Here is a 15,109-nt window from a genome sequence, read left to right as displayed (position 1 = left end):
CTTCCTTCCTTCCTTCCTTCCTTCCTTCCTTCCTTCCTTCCTTCCTTCCTTCCTTTTTTTTTGACAGAGTCTAGTTCTCTCACCCAGGCAGTGGCTCAGTCTTGGCTCACTGCAACCTGTGCCTCCTGGGGTTTAAGCAATTTTCCTACCTCAGCCTCCCAAGTAGCTGAGATTATAGGTGGGTGCCACCATGTCTGGCTAATTTTTTTGTATTTTTAGTAGAGACTGAGATTTGCCATGTTGGCCAGGCTGGTCTCAAACTCCTGACCTCAAGTGGCCCACCCACTTTGGCCCTTCAAAGTGTTGAGATTACAGGCGTGAGCCACCGGACCCGGCCAAGTGAGCTAGTATTTCTAATGAAGTACATTTCTAATGAGACATTAGAGACATGAGACAATTCTAATGAAACATTAGAAATGTCTCATGTTCTCCTTTTCTAAGGGAGTATAGGACAGTTGCAACAACAACATTAATGACTATGCAAATTAAACTTTCTCACACTATACTAGGGAAGGGAATACTTTGAACATTTTCATTTATAACAACAGCAATAGCTACACCAGCAATGGCCATTTACTAATTGTTAGTTATGGTCCAGGCACTATGCTAAGTCCTTTAAATGTAACATCTAGTTCAATGCTCACAAAATTCTTGCAGTGGTAGCACTAAAACCATATTACATTTTCCCATGAAACATTTACTAATTTCCTCAAGTTACCAAACAATTTTAACTTAATAATATTGTTAGTAGCTAACATGTATTTAGTGCTTACTATGTGAGAATCTTTGTGTTAAGGTGTCATATTTTTCCTATGATCCACTAAACCAAAAGCTCCATGAGGTTAGATATTTTTCTCTCCTATTTCTTACTGTTGTATTATTAACAATGATAACAGTTCCAGGCATGGAGCAGATACTTGATAAATATTTACTGAATGAATGAATGAATCTCACATACCTTTTTATTTTACAAAAGACAAAAATTTAAAAAGAGAGAGTTAAATAATTAGCCCAAGGCCATACAGCTAGTAAGGAATGAAAATATGAACCCAGTCTGACTTCAATTTTTCATATTTAGCCACCATTTCATACCTCTGATGGTATAATTGGTGTAATTAATTGTATAACTATGATAGATGAAACTCTGTATGTCCAGGAGTGCTGAGGTGATGCTTGCATGGCTTATGTGATCAAAATCTTTGTAGTTTGCCTGCAGTTTTTTTGTTGAGATCTTGAGTTTTGAGTGATGTGCTAAAGGAGCAAGGGGCATAGTTTTATGAAAAAGGTATAGGAAGGACATTCCAGAGAGAAGAGAGTGAGTACAAATGGGCCCAAATTCAGAAACAGGACTTGTGTCTGGGTGTTAAGCAAGCTTGTATAACACAAGAGACAGATCTAAATGTGAGTAGAGAAGAAGAAGCTTAACTGAAAATGGATGTGCCAAATAGAAACCTTCTTCATGATTAAGAATTTAGAAGGAGCATAAGGAATGACTGAAGTTAGCCGTAGGCTTTTAGGCCAGGAAACAGTATAATCACACTATATTTAAGAAAATGGTTTTTGTAGTTATGTGCAGCATAAAGTTTTGAAGGTAGAGATACAGTTAGAAAGTTTTAGTGGTAGACTAAAATCCAAGGTGATTAAAATCTTTGCTGCAAATGTGTCTTGAAAACGGAAATGATGACATCTAGGGAAATGTTTCAGAAACAAAACAAAACAAAATAAAAAACCCTGCAGGACCTTTCCTTGGCTTGGATATTGGGTGCGACGTAAAACTTTCTTAGCATTAATGTAATACCAATACTTTGCTTTCTAAGACACAATAGAGAAGGTGTATTCTTCACCAAGGGTTACACGAATAGGAGGAAATTAGCTTGACCAGTTATTGGTCACAAAGCTGGCATGTGCAATGGCCAAAATGTGGCTCATTTACAGGTTTTGTTAGGATAGCACAGTGTTTAATTAATTTCAATGACTGCAGAAACTCACCAGAGGCCCCTCTGTGCTGTTCTCTTATGTATAACAACATTACATAATAATTTTACCCACCTGGACTCAAGATGCATTGGAATTTGCAACCTCTGCCTTAGATATTTTTTGAGATCCTTTTACAGCAAACTTACAATACTGTGCTTCTAAATGGTAGCAGAATTACAAAAATTGCCTTTGCCTTTCATCGTGTGGCAGCGTGGTTACACAGCTCCCACACACAGCTCTTGCAATTATGCAAACTTTTTGGAGCAGAAGAAAATAGTGTTGTTTCCATGTCAGTGTGTGGGCTACAAAAAGAACATGAGGATTCTCTGCTTCTCTTGAAATGTGAGCTGGGAAGGAGAATGCAGAAAAGTGGTAACGAACCTGTGGTCATGCGGTCTTAGTCAAGAATAATCTTTAAAGAAAATCTACCTCCGTGAACAGAGGGGCATGACAATAGGTAAAATTAAAGAACAAGATTTGATGTGTTTTTTTGGAGTCACATGAGTGACCAGCTGTGACCTATGGGCCTCTCAGGCAAACTCAGGAAAGCACCTGAGTTCGAGGAGGTTGATATCTAGAGAAGGCTAAGACAAATCATACATTTTTTTCACCTTAGCTTAAATTTTAATTATATGGTTCCGTCTTTCTCAATTGAAGTAATGGACAGCAGGAAGCTGCCGATGGCCTGTAAAATCTGGAAGGTATAAAGGTGTAGCCAAAATGAGGAAATGTGCAGAGAAACCAATGTGAAACAAGGTTGACACAAAAAAGATTTCAGGCCAATCAAGGGAGCATGGCCAACATTTTCCCTCAGTGCAGAATGCACATGTAGTTTTAAAAATGATTAATTTGTCAAAATACATATCCTCTGGAAAGAGTCTTGAAGGCTGGTTGTGCATGTTCTCTTTACATCTTGGCAGAAGATCACCTGATTTCCTTTCCAAGAAAACAAGTGTAAAAGCTACTATTTTTTATTTTTCAGATGAAACTGAGCACATCTTTAAGTACATTTTGTAGAGTTTAAGCCACCCCCTCCCGCCCCCTTCTGTGCTGCATTGCCAGCTTTTGCATGGTACTTGAATGCCTTATTTTAACCCTGACTTTTGTTATCCATAGAACTATGTGAAACCACATTTTGTAACTTTAAGCTCTGTCTTCACAGAGACTATGCAGCTTCAGAAATGCTGGGTTGGTACATGGAAACCTTGTGTTCAAAGATTATAATTATTTTGTACCAAGGCAATAATATGGGAGTATACAATGTAATCAAAATTCTTTCAAAGTACCCTATTTAGATATTCAGCTTTCTAATACGCTGAATGTTTACAGGTTATAGCCTTAGTATTATCTCAGGATCAAGGAAATTTTATGGGTAGCCAAATTATAACTTTCTTTTTCAGACAACAAATACATGATTTATCCAAGAAAAAAAGGAGAACATGGGAAACCTTTCATTTGAAGATAACTTTAAATGATAGCATCTTAATCCGTGGATCTAATACACTCTTATTTTCCAAATATAATCAACCCATATTGACTAACTATAATGTATCCAATACCATGATTAGTGCTTTTGCATTTATGAAGTAGTTATTCTCTCTATAGCCCTGTAGGGATAAATATCATTAGTATTGTTCTCATTTTAAAAATGGAAAACACGGATTTTTAGAGGAATTTTCCTCAGATTACATGGTAATAAATGAGAGTGGGAACTTCAACTCCAACTTTAATATTTATTCCATGATATGCAGGCAAACCTTGGTTCACAATGTCTATTTTTCGAAAGAGTTTTCTAATAATCTCCTTTTGAATAATTTCAGTGCACTAGATTTCTGACAACCTTGTTAGTTTCTCTAGTTGTGTATTCTTTCTATGTGTGTGTGTATAGAAGAGTTAAAGGGTCAACTATTTTGTGAAACAAAATATTCAATATTCTTTGGAAACATTTGCTTAATCATAATCTACTCCTGATTTAAGGATGTCAGCTAATTAAACAGAATAATTAATAAATTCAAGTAATATCTGTTTTTCCCCCAAACTTAATGCAATCAATGTAGTTTACCTCATTTATTGAATATTGCAAAAGCTTTTTTGCCTTGTTTATTTGCATCTACTTTTGCCAATATATTTTGAATGCTGCTGTCAGCATGCAAAATAAAGCCCCATTGTCACCATTTTATTCTTCTACCTAGAAATTTTAGTGATTAAAAACTATTCCCATGTGAGAGTTCCTAGCCTTCCCCGATTTCCCATACCTATTAAAAACATTCTTGCCTTTGCTTGTTTAACTTCTCCTCTTTCTTCACTCTCGAAAGAGTTTTCAACTTAGATCTAACAGAAAAGGTAAAAAAAAACTCCATCACTGACTGCACAGAACTCTAATTAAAATTGAACATTTTCAATTATAAATGTAAATAGCAACAAACTACAGTAATATTAATAATTCCTGGGCTTTTCACCAACAGATATCATAGATATTCACTTCTGTCAGGCATACCCTTCTACTCCTAATGAAAAAGAAAACAAATCATAGATATTCATATATCATATTTTGATTATTACAGGTATCTCAACATACTATTTCTACTAATCATGACTTTGTAGTTATATGAGTTATTAATCTTATCACTAGCTTTGCTACTCAAGATATTAATAAAGAATCTATATTGCTATGATGTAGTTTTGTTTTTAATATTTTGATAACTATATTTCAATATATTTAGTTTCCTTTGTGATCTAATGTATATTTTATTTTAGGTATTTAGGAACATTGTTCTGGCTGGGCATGGAAGCTCATACCTGTAATCCCAGCACTTTGGGAGGCCGAGGTGGGTGCATTACTTGAGGTCAGGAGTTTGAGACCAGCCTGACCACTGTGGCAAAACCCTGTCTCTACTAAAAATACAAAAATTATCCAGGCATGGTGGCATATGCCTGTAATCTCAGCTACTCGGGAGGCTGAGGCATGAGAATTGCTTGAACCCAGGAGGCAGAGGGTGCAGTGAGCTGAGATTGTGCCACTGCACTCCAGCCTGGGTAACAGAGTGAAACTATGTTAAAAGACAAAAAACAAACAAACAAACAAAACATTGTTCTGAGCTAAGGCCCATAGACTTCACTTTCACCAGACTGTCTATTAAATGGTATAAAAAAGGTCACATGTCCCTACTATAGGGAGAGTCTAATGTTTTCTAGGGCCTACAAGATTGTATAAAGCAGAGATGATATATTAATGGAGGGGGGTGAACAGAAAAAAGGAGGAGAGATGAAGCCCAGGGCAAGGAAATCAGGGAAGTGTGGGGAAGATAATATCAAGTGTTGTATGGGTTGGTGTGGAGAAATAGAAGGTGAAAAGTTAGGGATAGGGAGAAAGTAAGGAAGGTAAGAAAATACGTGAAAAATGAAAAGGAGAATTTTGAAGGGTTGGTTTTATTGCAAATGGGATCTCCTTTGATTCTCTTAGAAAAATATTTAGAAATTGATTTGCTTTAATCGAAATTAAAAAATTCTGTTTGTTTCTGGACTATCTTCTTTGAATATTCTCAATTCAGAACTGGGCTACAAGAACACTGGAATTTAATTGGGTTACACCTTTAGTGGCTTGCCGATGAACTCCTTCAAGAAAAAGTGATATTAAGTAGCTTGGCATTAAAGTCCTCCAAATTGTATCCACCTACTTGTACAAATGTACATGCCCTCAGTTCCCATTATCAGTCCCCCATTTGAGCTAATAAATACTTTTTACTATCTTTTGATCATCTTCAGTCACAGCCTACTAATGTGCCTCTGCCCTTTCTAGTTCTCTGCCTGAATTGCCTCATTTCAACCCCTTCTACAGTCTTCTCAATAACCTAAGCGTGACTCTTCTACCTCCATAAAATCTTCTGCAATTACTATACAACAATAGTCAGTAAACTTAATCTCGAAAGGATCAGAAGGTAAAGATTAGACTTTGTGGGCCAAAACAAGTCTTTGTTGCAGCTATTCAACTCTGTTCTTCTAGCACAAAAGCATTCATAGAATATAAGTAAGTGGATGAGTGTGGCTGTGTTCCAAAACCATTTTATATACAAAAACATATGGTAGGCCAGATATGATACATTGGTTATAGTTTGCTGGTTCCTACTCTAGATCACAGCAATCTCTTCCTTTCTCTGAACTCTATTACTAGCTAATTTCATAACCTCACATTCAGTTCTATTACAGCCCTACCCTATTGGTTACACTCCTTACTATAAACTTCTTCAGGGATTAATTTGGAAATTTGGGTTCTATTGTTGAAGAAAGAAATGAAAAATTATTTCATGTCAGTGAGGTAGATGTGTTAGACCTGCAGATATTAATGTAAATATTTCTAGTCCCCTATGTCTGTCAATAATTCAGCTTCAATCACATGTAATTGCCAATTTGCAAAAACCAGCCCCACAACTGTCAAGATACATTTAGAGCTTTACAAAAACACTGATATGGTTGACTTGCACTTCAGAGAAGAATTAACAACTTTTTATCTATGCTGAAATATGTTTCTGTTCTTCATATCTGTTTTGTAAAACTCGTTAAAACTGAATTATCAGGAACTGAGTATTTCACTAATACATTTGCGTGAATTTCACTGGCAGATATACTTGTCATAAGTGCTGATTACTTTCCAGAAGGATAAAATTTGGGATCAAGAAGCTCAAGTTATAGACCCAGATCCATCTACTAACTTTGCTATTAACTCTGTACCACTGGGTAAGTCATTTAATATTTTGGATCTTTGCTACTCTGTAATAACAGTATAATACACTTATCCACTACCTTACAATGAACAATGGACAATGAATGTGAAAGTGCTTTGTAATAGGTAAAGTAATATAAATGGCACTTGACGATGCTATAATCACATTGGGGATCCTTCATTTAGTAGACATTATTATATTAGTTACAATATATATAAACATGTATAAATACATACAGTCACAAAATTGTTTAATACTTGCTATTCTAGAATAGAGTTTAGGGGAGTTCTAGCCCCATAGCGTTGGCATTCTGGAAGCACTGGTCCAACTGAAAGAAAATTGTTGAAGGTAAATCGAAAACATCAAGGTCAAATCAAGAACTCTCCCTTGCCCCACCCCAAATTTAAATAGATTCAAGACAGAGTGAAAAATCTAACTTGATGTCTATGACAGTACCTAAGGGGGATCTAGATTGAATACAGCAGATAGGAAACATACACGAAAAATACAGAAAGGACATACTTGGGGCGTGAGGTAAAGAACCAGACTGATTCAGGAGATCTTTCTGAGAGCAATCATCAAAGGCTGAAGACAGGCTCAGCCCTGGCAGGACTAAAGCATGAGGGGCGAACCACAGCTGGAAAAATGAACCATGGAACTATCCTCTTCTTACTCAGTTTTCAGAGGAAGAGGGCAGTCTTGGTGGGCAAGACCAGGTCGAAAGCATATTAGCTAGTAGGAGCCAGAGGCTATACCACTTAACACTTCCACATCTTCACAGAGATGGTGTGATACAATAGAGACAGTAGGGCTTTGAAGCCAGTTGCTTGAATCTCAAATTTTCTCCTTTTATTAGTTGTGTGATGGTAATTTTCTCTAAACTTCATCTCTTCATCTGTAAGACACTGTAAAGAAATTGCCTAATACAAGGTTGGACAAGTAGATGGCAATAAATAAATATTAGCTCTTCTTAAGACAATCTGCATCTGGTTTTAAGAGAGCAAAATATTATTTCCAACCTAATTTGCTGGTTTGGTGAAAATTCCTCAGATTTTGTTAGACTGGCGTGTCATTTTTGAGCAGACTTCAGGTGACTGGCTGAGCATTGTGTGTAGTTGGGAAGAATTAGATGGAATAAGAACATTTAGATTTTTTAAAAGCTTGTGTTTTTTGTTCTTAATTATAGTTTGGGCAAGGCCAATTTATTGTTTTTAGGTAAGTACACCTATTGAAAAATGTGTTAATTTATACATATCAATTGCAACATATCAAATTCCATTCACACATTTTACATGTTGGCTTTGCTACAGCAGCCATTTCCTGGATTTGATATAAATTGAAAATTTGAAAGCGTAGTGTGTTTGTGTTATGTAATAATTTTCCATCTGTTAACTTAGAATTATATACATAGATCTTTGCATTTTTCTTTCCTGTCTCCTAGACATGAACTATGAATAAACTTATTAGGATTAAATTCTGTATTTATTTCCTGCAATTTTTGACGTTTATTTCTTTTTTTGGTAGTATTCCTTTAAATTCCTTAAACTTCATTATCAAGTTAAAATTATTATTTTCTTAAAAGCATCTCTGTGTGATATTTTTATGTTTTGGAGTACACATGTTTTTATATATATTAAATAGAGTATTAATTTTCACTCTGTATTAATCAGACTGAACTGTTTTAGTTGAAGGCAATAATTCTTTCTTCTTTAAACAGATTGGAAGTTACTAGGGAACATTACATGGTTCGTAGAATCACTGGGAGAACTGGAGAAACAGACTCTAAGTGTTTAGGAGCAATAACAGAACTTCATTTCTGAACTGGCCTGATTTGGTTGCTGCTGCCACCATTGACTTCAAAACAATTCCAGCACACAACAAAAATCGATGCCTGGCTTCCTGTTCTCAGGAGCTCAGTTCTAAATCAAAGTCTCAGGAGATTTATCTGATTGATGGAATTTAAGGCACATATCTGCACTCTACCTATAAAAGAGCCTGGGAAAGACTTTTTCTTAAAATTTTAACTTAGGGAGGTAGAATTCAAAATATAGAAATCTATCAAAATGCGTGAGGTATTCAAAATTTTAGGAAAGCCTTGGATGGCATTAGTCCACTGCATTTTACACAGTCTTCTCAAGAATAGTGGAGACTATTGTTTTAAAAGTTTATTCAAAGGCTGACAAAAATTGTGTTTACATCATTTTATTTCCATTTTTTATGACTCACATAAACACTCTTTCTCTCCATGGCTAGAAGGTCCTAATGTAGTGTCCATTATTGAATTTCTCATCCTTGCACACTCCACCTCCATGTATATACTGTCCCCTAGTGCATATACTGCCCCCTATCATTGCTTTTTATCTTAGTAAGTACTATCATTATTCACTGAGAGGCAGCCTTGCTCTCTTTTTCTTTCATCTTTCTTCCCTACCTAATCACAAAGTCTTACAGATTCTGATTTTGAAATATGTTTCTAATGTACCCACCACACTGGGCATCTGCACTGTCATAGCTGTAGCCCAAGTGAACATGATATTTTCCTAGATTACTGCAGTAATTTCTTAATTTATTCCCATGATTTTACCTCATGTTATTTGTTAAGATCCCCTTTCACCAAAGAAGATGAGTTCCTCCTTTACATACTTAGATGGCAACCCATGTATTTCCTACAGAACTTATCACAATTACATTTTTACATTTGTAATTTATTAACTATTGTTGTAAGTTTTAATATGTCCATGTTTCCCACTGAATTATACACTCTCTGAAGGCAGGGACTGCAACTGTGCAGTGACAGGTTCCTTATGTATAATGCAGAAACTTAATAAATATTGGTTTAAAGAATGTATGAATGGGCTTAGCATTATGTACCGACCTTGGAAGATTATATAAGTTTTTTCAGGGATTTCTTTCTATGGCTTAGAAGACTCTAAATAATCTTTGCCCAGTGGTTGACCTTTGGGGGAATGAAACCATTTTTAAATTTGAATATCAATCCTCAAGGAAGTAACCAATGAAATAAAATAAAATACTGTAAAATAAAAGTGTATTCATTCCAGCTGGACCAATGCATGCCCTTTTTTCATAAATGGGCCTCCATGACTATTTAACCAGAGTTAATGACAATGGAAATTTTATTCACTTTTTGGAATTTATATTTTGAATATCAGCTATGTACTAGGTAGGCAGAATGTCCAAAACTTGGGATGTAAATATGATTTAAACATCTTGAATTGCTCAAAATATTGTGGAAGAAATAGTTTTTACATCCTCTCTGTTAGATTATCTAACAAATCATCTATTTCTAATGGAGAAGAAATAAAATACTTAATGGAATTATTAATTTTGCTAGCAGACTGAAGACCAGAGAAGGATCATCTTGAAGAATAACCATAATTTCACCAGGAAAAATATTTTTAAAAAGGCATTTCAGACAGTGATAATAGGAGAAGTGAAAGTGTAAATTTCCAATGAATGAAGATGGTTGTGTCTCCTGATCAATAACCAGTGAAATTAAACAACAACAACAACAAAAAAGCAGATATACAGATATTCCTCAGACTAGATGAGGGTAAATGGCTTGCCCACTCCATATTGAAGTGTTGTTCTACAGAGACTGCTCTTCACCTACTGAAAACTAGTCCTGTGCTGTTCTTCAGATCACTTAGTGTTCATAGTTTTGTACTTCTCTGTTCATTCTTGTTGACTCCACCACCTTTGTGATACTCTACAGAAACTGTAATATGGTTGGCCAAGGAGAAGATAGCATTTGCAGTTATTAAACATAAGTTTCCTACTTCCTACCAAGGCCCATCATTCCCTCTCATCCCTACCACACACAACTTCTTCAGGAGCACACATTGTAAATCTCATTCCTATCAAGGCCAGAATAATATGAACTCAAGTTTTTAACCTTGTTTCCTTTTCTTCTCAAATCATTCACTAGCACTTATAACAAGAGGGACACTGAATATAGAGTCAGATAAACCCAAGTAGAACTCCTGGCTTGGCTACTTGTGGCTTTAGGAATGTTACTTCTCTATTAGATGGTTTCTGCAACTAGAAAATGATGAAGGGAATGCTTCCTTACAGTGTTGGCCACCTGATCATATGGAGCAGCACAAGCAAAAGTGCACATAAAAGGCTGACAATATATGTTTGTTATTTTCATATATAGTTATGGCAACTCTATTGTAACCTAAGTAGTACATATGGTAGGCTATACCGTCCCAAAACTATTGCTACTAACCATTATGTTAAGATGGTCTCAATAGTGCTTTAACAGTTCACATTACTTCAGTATTCTTAAGTCTACCTGACATGTGAAATCCAGGGTGCTATGGAGAAAGCCCCCACAACCAGCTGAAGGTCTCTGAAAATAATTTATTTTCCAATCTGCAGCTCTAAGGATGGAGATGGGGTGAACTTTATATTTCTCCACTGGGCCACAATTGTGTTTCCTGTGAGATAGATGCTCAATATCTGTCAATGAATGACATTTATATGCACATCTTCTTCCTTACCCAACCCTAAGCAAATGCCTTATGGTGTGGCTGTGAATTAAATAACGTACCAACTCTTCCCAATAAAACAAAAACAAAGAAAATTGTGTTTGCCCTCATCAGTAAACCTATGCAAGCAAATTCCTCTTCCTTCTTCTCTTGTACTCTCACTCTCCCCCATCCTCCCCTTTTCCATTTATGAGGAATGAAAGCAAAGCAAGATCCTGCCCATGTTTTTTGAGTTTATTGTTCTTACTGCTAGGCATCTGTGTCCTACTGCTCCTTCTGTGTAGAAAACATTAAGCTTTTCTTCCATTTGCTTCAAGATGCTTTAAGAGTCATGTTAGTAGGATGTAATTAGAAAAGACAAGAACAGCAGGGAAAATGCTAGACAATTACTAGGAGACCCAGGGTAAAAACAAGGTTGAGACAAACTAGTTTATATGAAAAGAAATTCTGATTACCACCATAGTTATTATTGGTATTTACCATTTATTGAGCACTAACATGGAGTTACACACTATACAGAACATAGAATTAAACTTTTTTTTTTCTAGCCAGGAATTGACATTTAAAAAGCTGTGAGATTCTTCCAAAGCTGCTAGTCTCAAATGATACTCTCCCGTGAGAAAGAATGGAGGCTTCTAATCCTATGTAGTTCTGATGAGGAAATAAATAAGATAATAAACATGAAAATTAGAATTGCTTATAGTGAGCGCTCAATACAAATTAGTTACTCATAGGAGGAAGGTAGGCTTAATAATTCCTAATAGTATTAACTCAATTGAAGCTGTTGGCCTGCTTGAGGATGTTGCTTTCCCATATATAAAGTTGAACTCTTCAAATTGTGCCTTGCTCTTATAAAATCTCTGCAAACTACTGTAATTCAGTTTTACTTGAGAAAGTGTTTAGACATTTTTATAGCATTTGAATATTATCAAATGTAAATATTTAATCCTGGGTATGTCAAATAATATCATAAGTCCTTCAAAGGCAAAAATTTGTCTTTTACATACATGTAGATCTCATTCCTGAAAGAGTTCCCATTAAATAATAGGTGATGAAAGAGTGAATTAAAGAAGAAATGAATTGGCCTGGTACAGTGACTCATGCCTGTACTACCAGCACTTTGGGAGGCTGAGGTGGGTGGGTCACGAGGTCAAGAGATGGAGACTCTCCTGGCAAACATGGTAAAACCCTGTCTCTACTAAAAATACAAAAATTAGTTGGGTGTGGTGATGCACACCTGTAGTCCTAGCTACTCGGGAGACTGAGGCAGGAGAATCACTGGAACCCGGGAGGCAGAGGTTGTAGTGAGGTGAGATTGCGCCACTGCCCTCCAGCCTGGAAACAAAGCAAGATTCCATCAAAAAGAAAAAAAAAAAAGAAAGAAAGAGAGAGAGAGACAGAGAGAAAGAGAGAGGGAGGGAAGGAGGAAGGGAGGGAGGGAGGGAGGAAGGAAGGAAGGAAGGAAGGAAGGAAGGAAGGAAGGAAGGAAGGAAGGAAGGAAGGAAAAGAAAATAAAGACAATAAAAAATATTTAGAAATTAAACTACAAAAAACATGAGTTTTGCATTTTCTATAAAGAAAGCTACTTGTAGGAAAAAAAGCCCTTTAGTCAGCCTCATCAAGCTGTGACTGTGCGTGCCACGAAACACAACCAATATTTTCATGTGGCGATGAGATAACATGTAAAAGCCAAGAAACGTCTAATGTATGTTTGCTATTAGCCCAACTCTTTTTAAGTCCAGTTAATTCACATTTATTTGGTTACTTAGGAATGAGCTTATTCTTCTAAGTGCATTTTCAGACAAATAAAAATTACTCTTTTGAGTGCTGAAACTATTTTGGATAGATATCTTTCCAAAATATGTGTACACCTCTTTTCTTTCTGAAGTAGAGCATTAATCTGTTAGGTTTTAATCTGTACATTCTGGGAATCGTGCTGGAAAATTGGAGCAGATTTAGAAAATAACTTTCCACAAGCTTCACAGTCCGGGACATAGATCCTGAGCCTGTTGCCTTCCATCATGCAACAAGACATCTGAGAATTCAAAATTCCAATCTGGTTTTTCAGGTGGTTTTAAAGGATGCTTTTCTAGGTAGGAAGATATAATATATTTTATTTAATAAGTGGTTTTAAAAACTTGGATATATTCAAAATTAAGTGAAACTCTTGAATGCTACTCTTTCTTAGTTCTGCAGAGTATATTCTGTTGGCTATGACTGCATAACTTTATGACAACCATCGTTATGAAAGGCACACCTTAGGAAAAACAGTTTAACAGGGTGAAATAATGAAGATTTGCCTTTTTGTCTGTTCGTTTGCTTGTTCTAGGCCAGACTTAAATATCTGTGACTGCTATTCACATAAAAACAGGGTAAAGTGACTTTTTTCTCTGCTCATGCATAAAAAGAAAAGAGATGGCTCTTATTTCCTCAACTAATTGAGTGAATGGAACTGGATGACTCTACCAGTGTTTGTAACATGATTTACCCTGAGCTTTGCCTCCTCCATTTTCTTCCCACACTCACTGGTAGTCATAGTCAAATGTAAATGGGTAAATGTAGACTTAGCCAAGAGGCGTATTTCTCCCAGTTAGTGACTTGCTTTAATTATGTCTGCTCTTTAAACTGTCCCTAAGATTCCAACTTAGGCCAAGCAATCCACTACTGCAATCATTAGCCCCTCCCAATATGAGTTTGTCCCCTCAATCTGGGCCTGACTTCTTTTCCTTTCTGAAGCTGAGCCATGGCCTGAAATTTATCTTTTGCAAATTGGAAACTTGCAAACAAACTCTAGTTGCCTCCTTTACTATTCAACAACATATTCTTGGATTATTATTTGCCCATGATGTAATATGAAGGAATAGAAATTATACTTCTCTAAATACAATTTGTTAGAGATTAAACAGTTTAAATGAACTATAAACACTTAGAAAGGGAATTGGAAAAACAATTCTCACAGAAAATGAAAAATGTGTGAAAATTATTTTTATTGCATTAGTTTCCCCTGCTGCTGTATTTTGAATACTTGCCAAATTGTGTGGATAATTAGCATGGTTTCAAAGGCAAATATATTGATTAGTTTGTATGTGAGAAATAAATTTATTGTGTATGGCTTATATCTTCTTGCATTCTTACATAAAGTAAACATAGCCCAACTGACTAAAATATTGTGCATGTTCTACCACAGGGTGACCCTAAATTCACAGAGTCATAGATTATGCTTAACTTTTTAACCCATAGCTAATTAATAGCTGTGACAGGCTTACATGGCAGCCTGCCTTAAAGCAGAGAAGTCTAGGTTGTTGACATGAAAGAAAAGCTGTATTAATAAAAGAAAAATATCTGCCTTTGATACAAGTAGAACATGTATACGGTTTTTGTTCCCCTTACTTTGACAAATGTAGAAGTATTATTGCTGATTCAAGATCCACAGCTATAATTACTGCCAAGATCATTCAGAAGTCCCAAAGGTTGCTGCTGGTTCTCACATTATTGCACTGTGCTCATTTGTGAATGCCTCAGGTGAACTGTTTTAGTCTTCCTTCAGTGGAACTACTAGACCAAGTTCTGCAGGGCACTATATGGTATACTTTCTCATGACTGATTCTCAGTAAAGCCTAGTGAATATGGTAAAACAAGTCCTGAGCGCTCCTGAGCATAGTAAAATAAACCCTGAGTGCTCTTACGGCACTTGGGTCCATATCTTGATCGCTTTTGGTTTGTTTGGCCATAGGTTTCCACTGAGCCATCAAAATGAGCTTTAAGGTGGGGAATTCTATTTCAGGGTCAGCCATGTGATTCTTAACTGGAAGACTGCAGAAGGCAAGAATGCCCTTGCATTCCCTATGTCTTCTGCTCCAGACACTTCTACCGTTTGACCTAGAAGTTAGGAAAACATAA

The sequence above is a fragment of the Piliocolobus tephrosceles genome, chromosome 3 (genome assembly GCF_002776525.5).
Source record: "Piliocolobus tephrosceles isolate RC106 chromosome 3, ASM277652v3, whole genome shotgun sequence".
In the NCBI taxonomy this organism is placed as follows: domain Eukaryota; kingdom Metazoa; phylum Chordata; class Mammalia; order Primates; family Cercopithecidae; genus Piliocolobus; species Piliocolobus tephrosceles.
The sequence above is the reverse complement of the archived record's forward strand: the minus strand, read 5'-3'. Positions refer to the sequence as shown.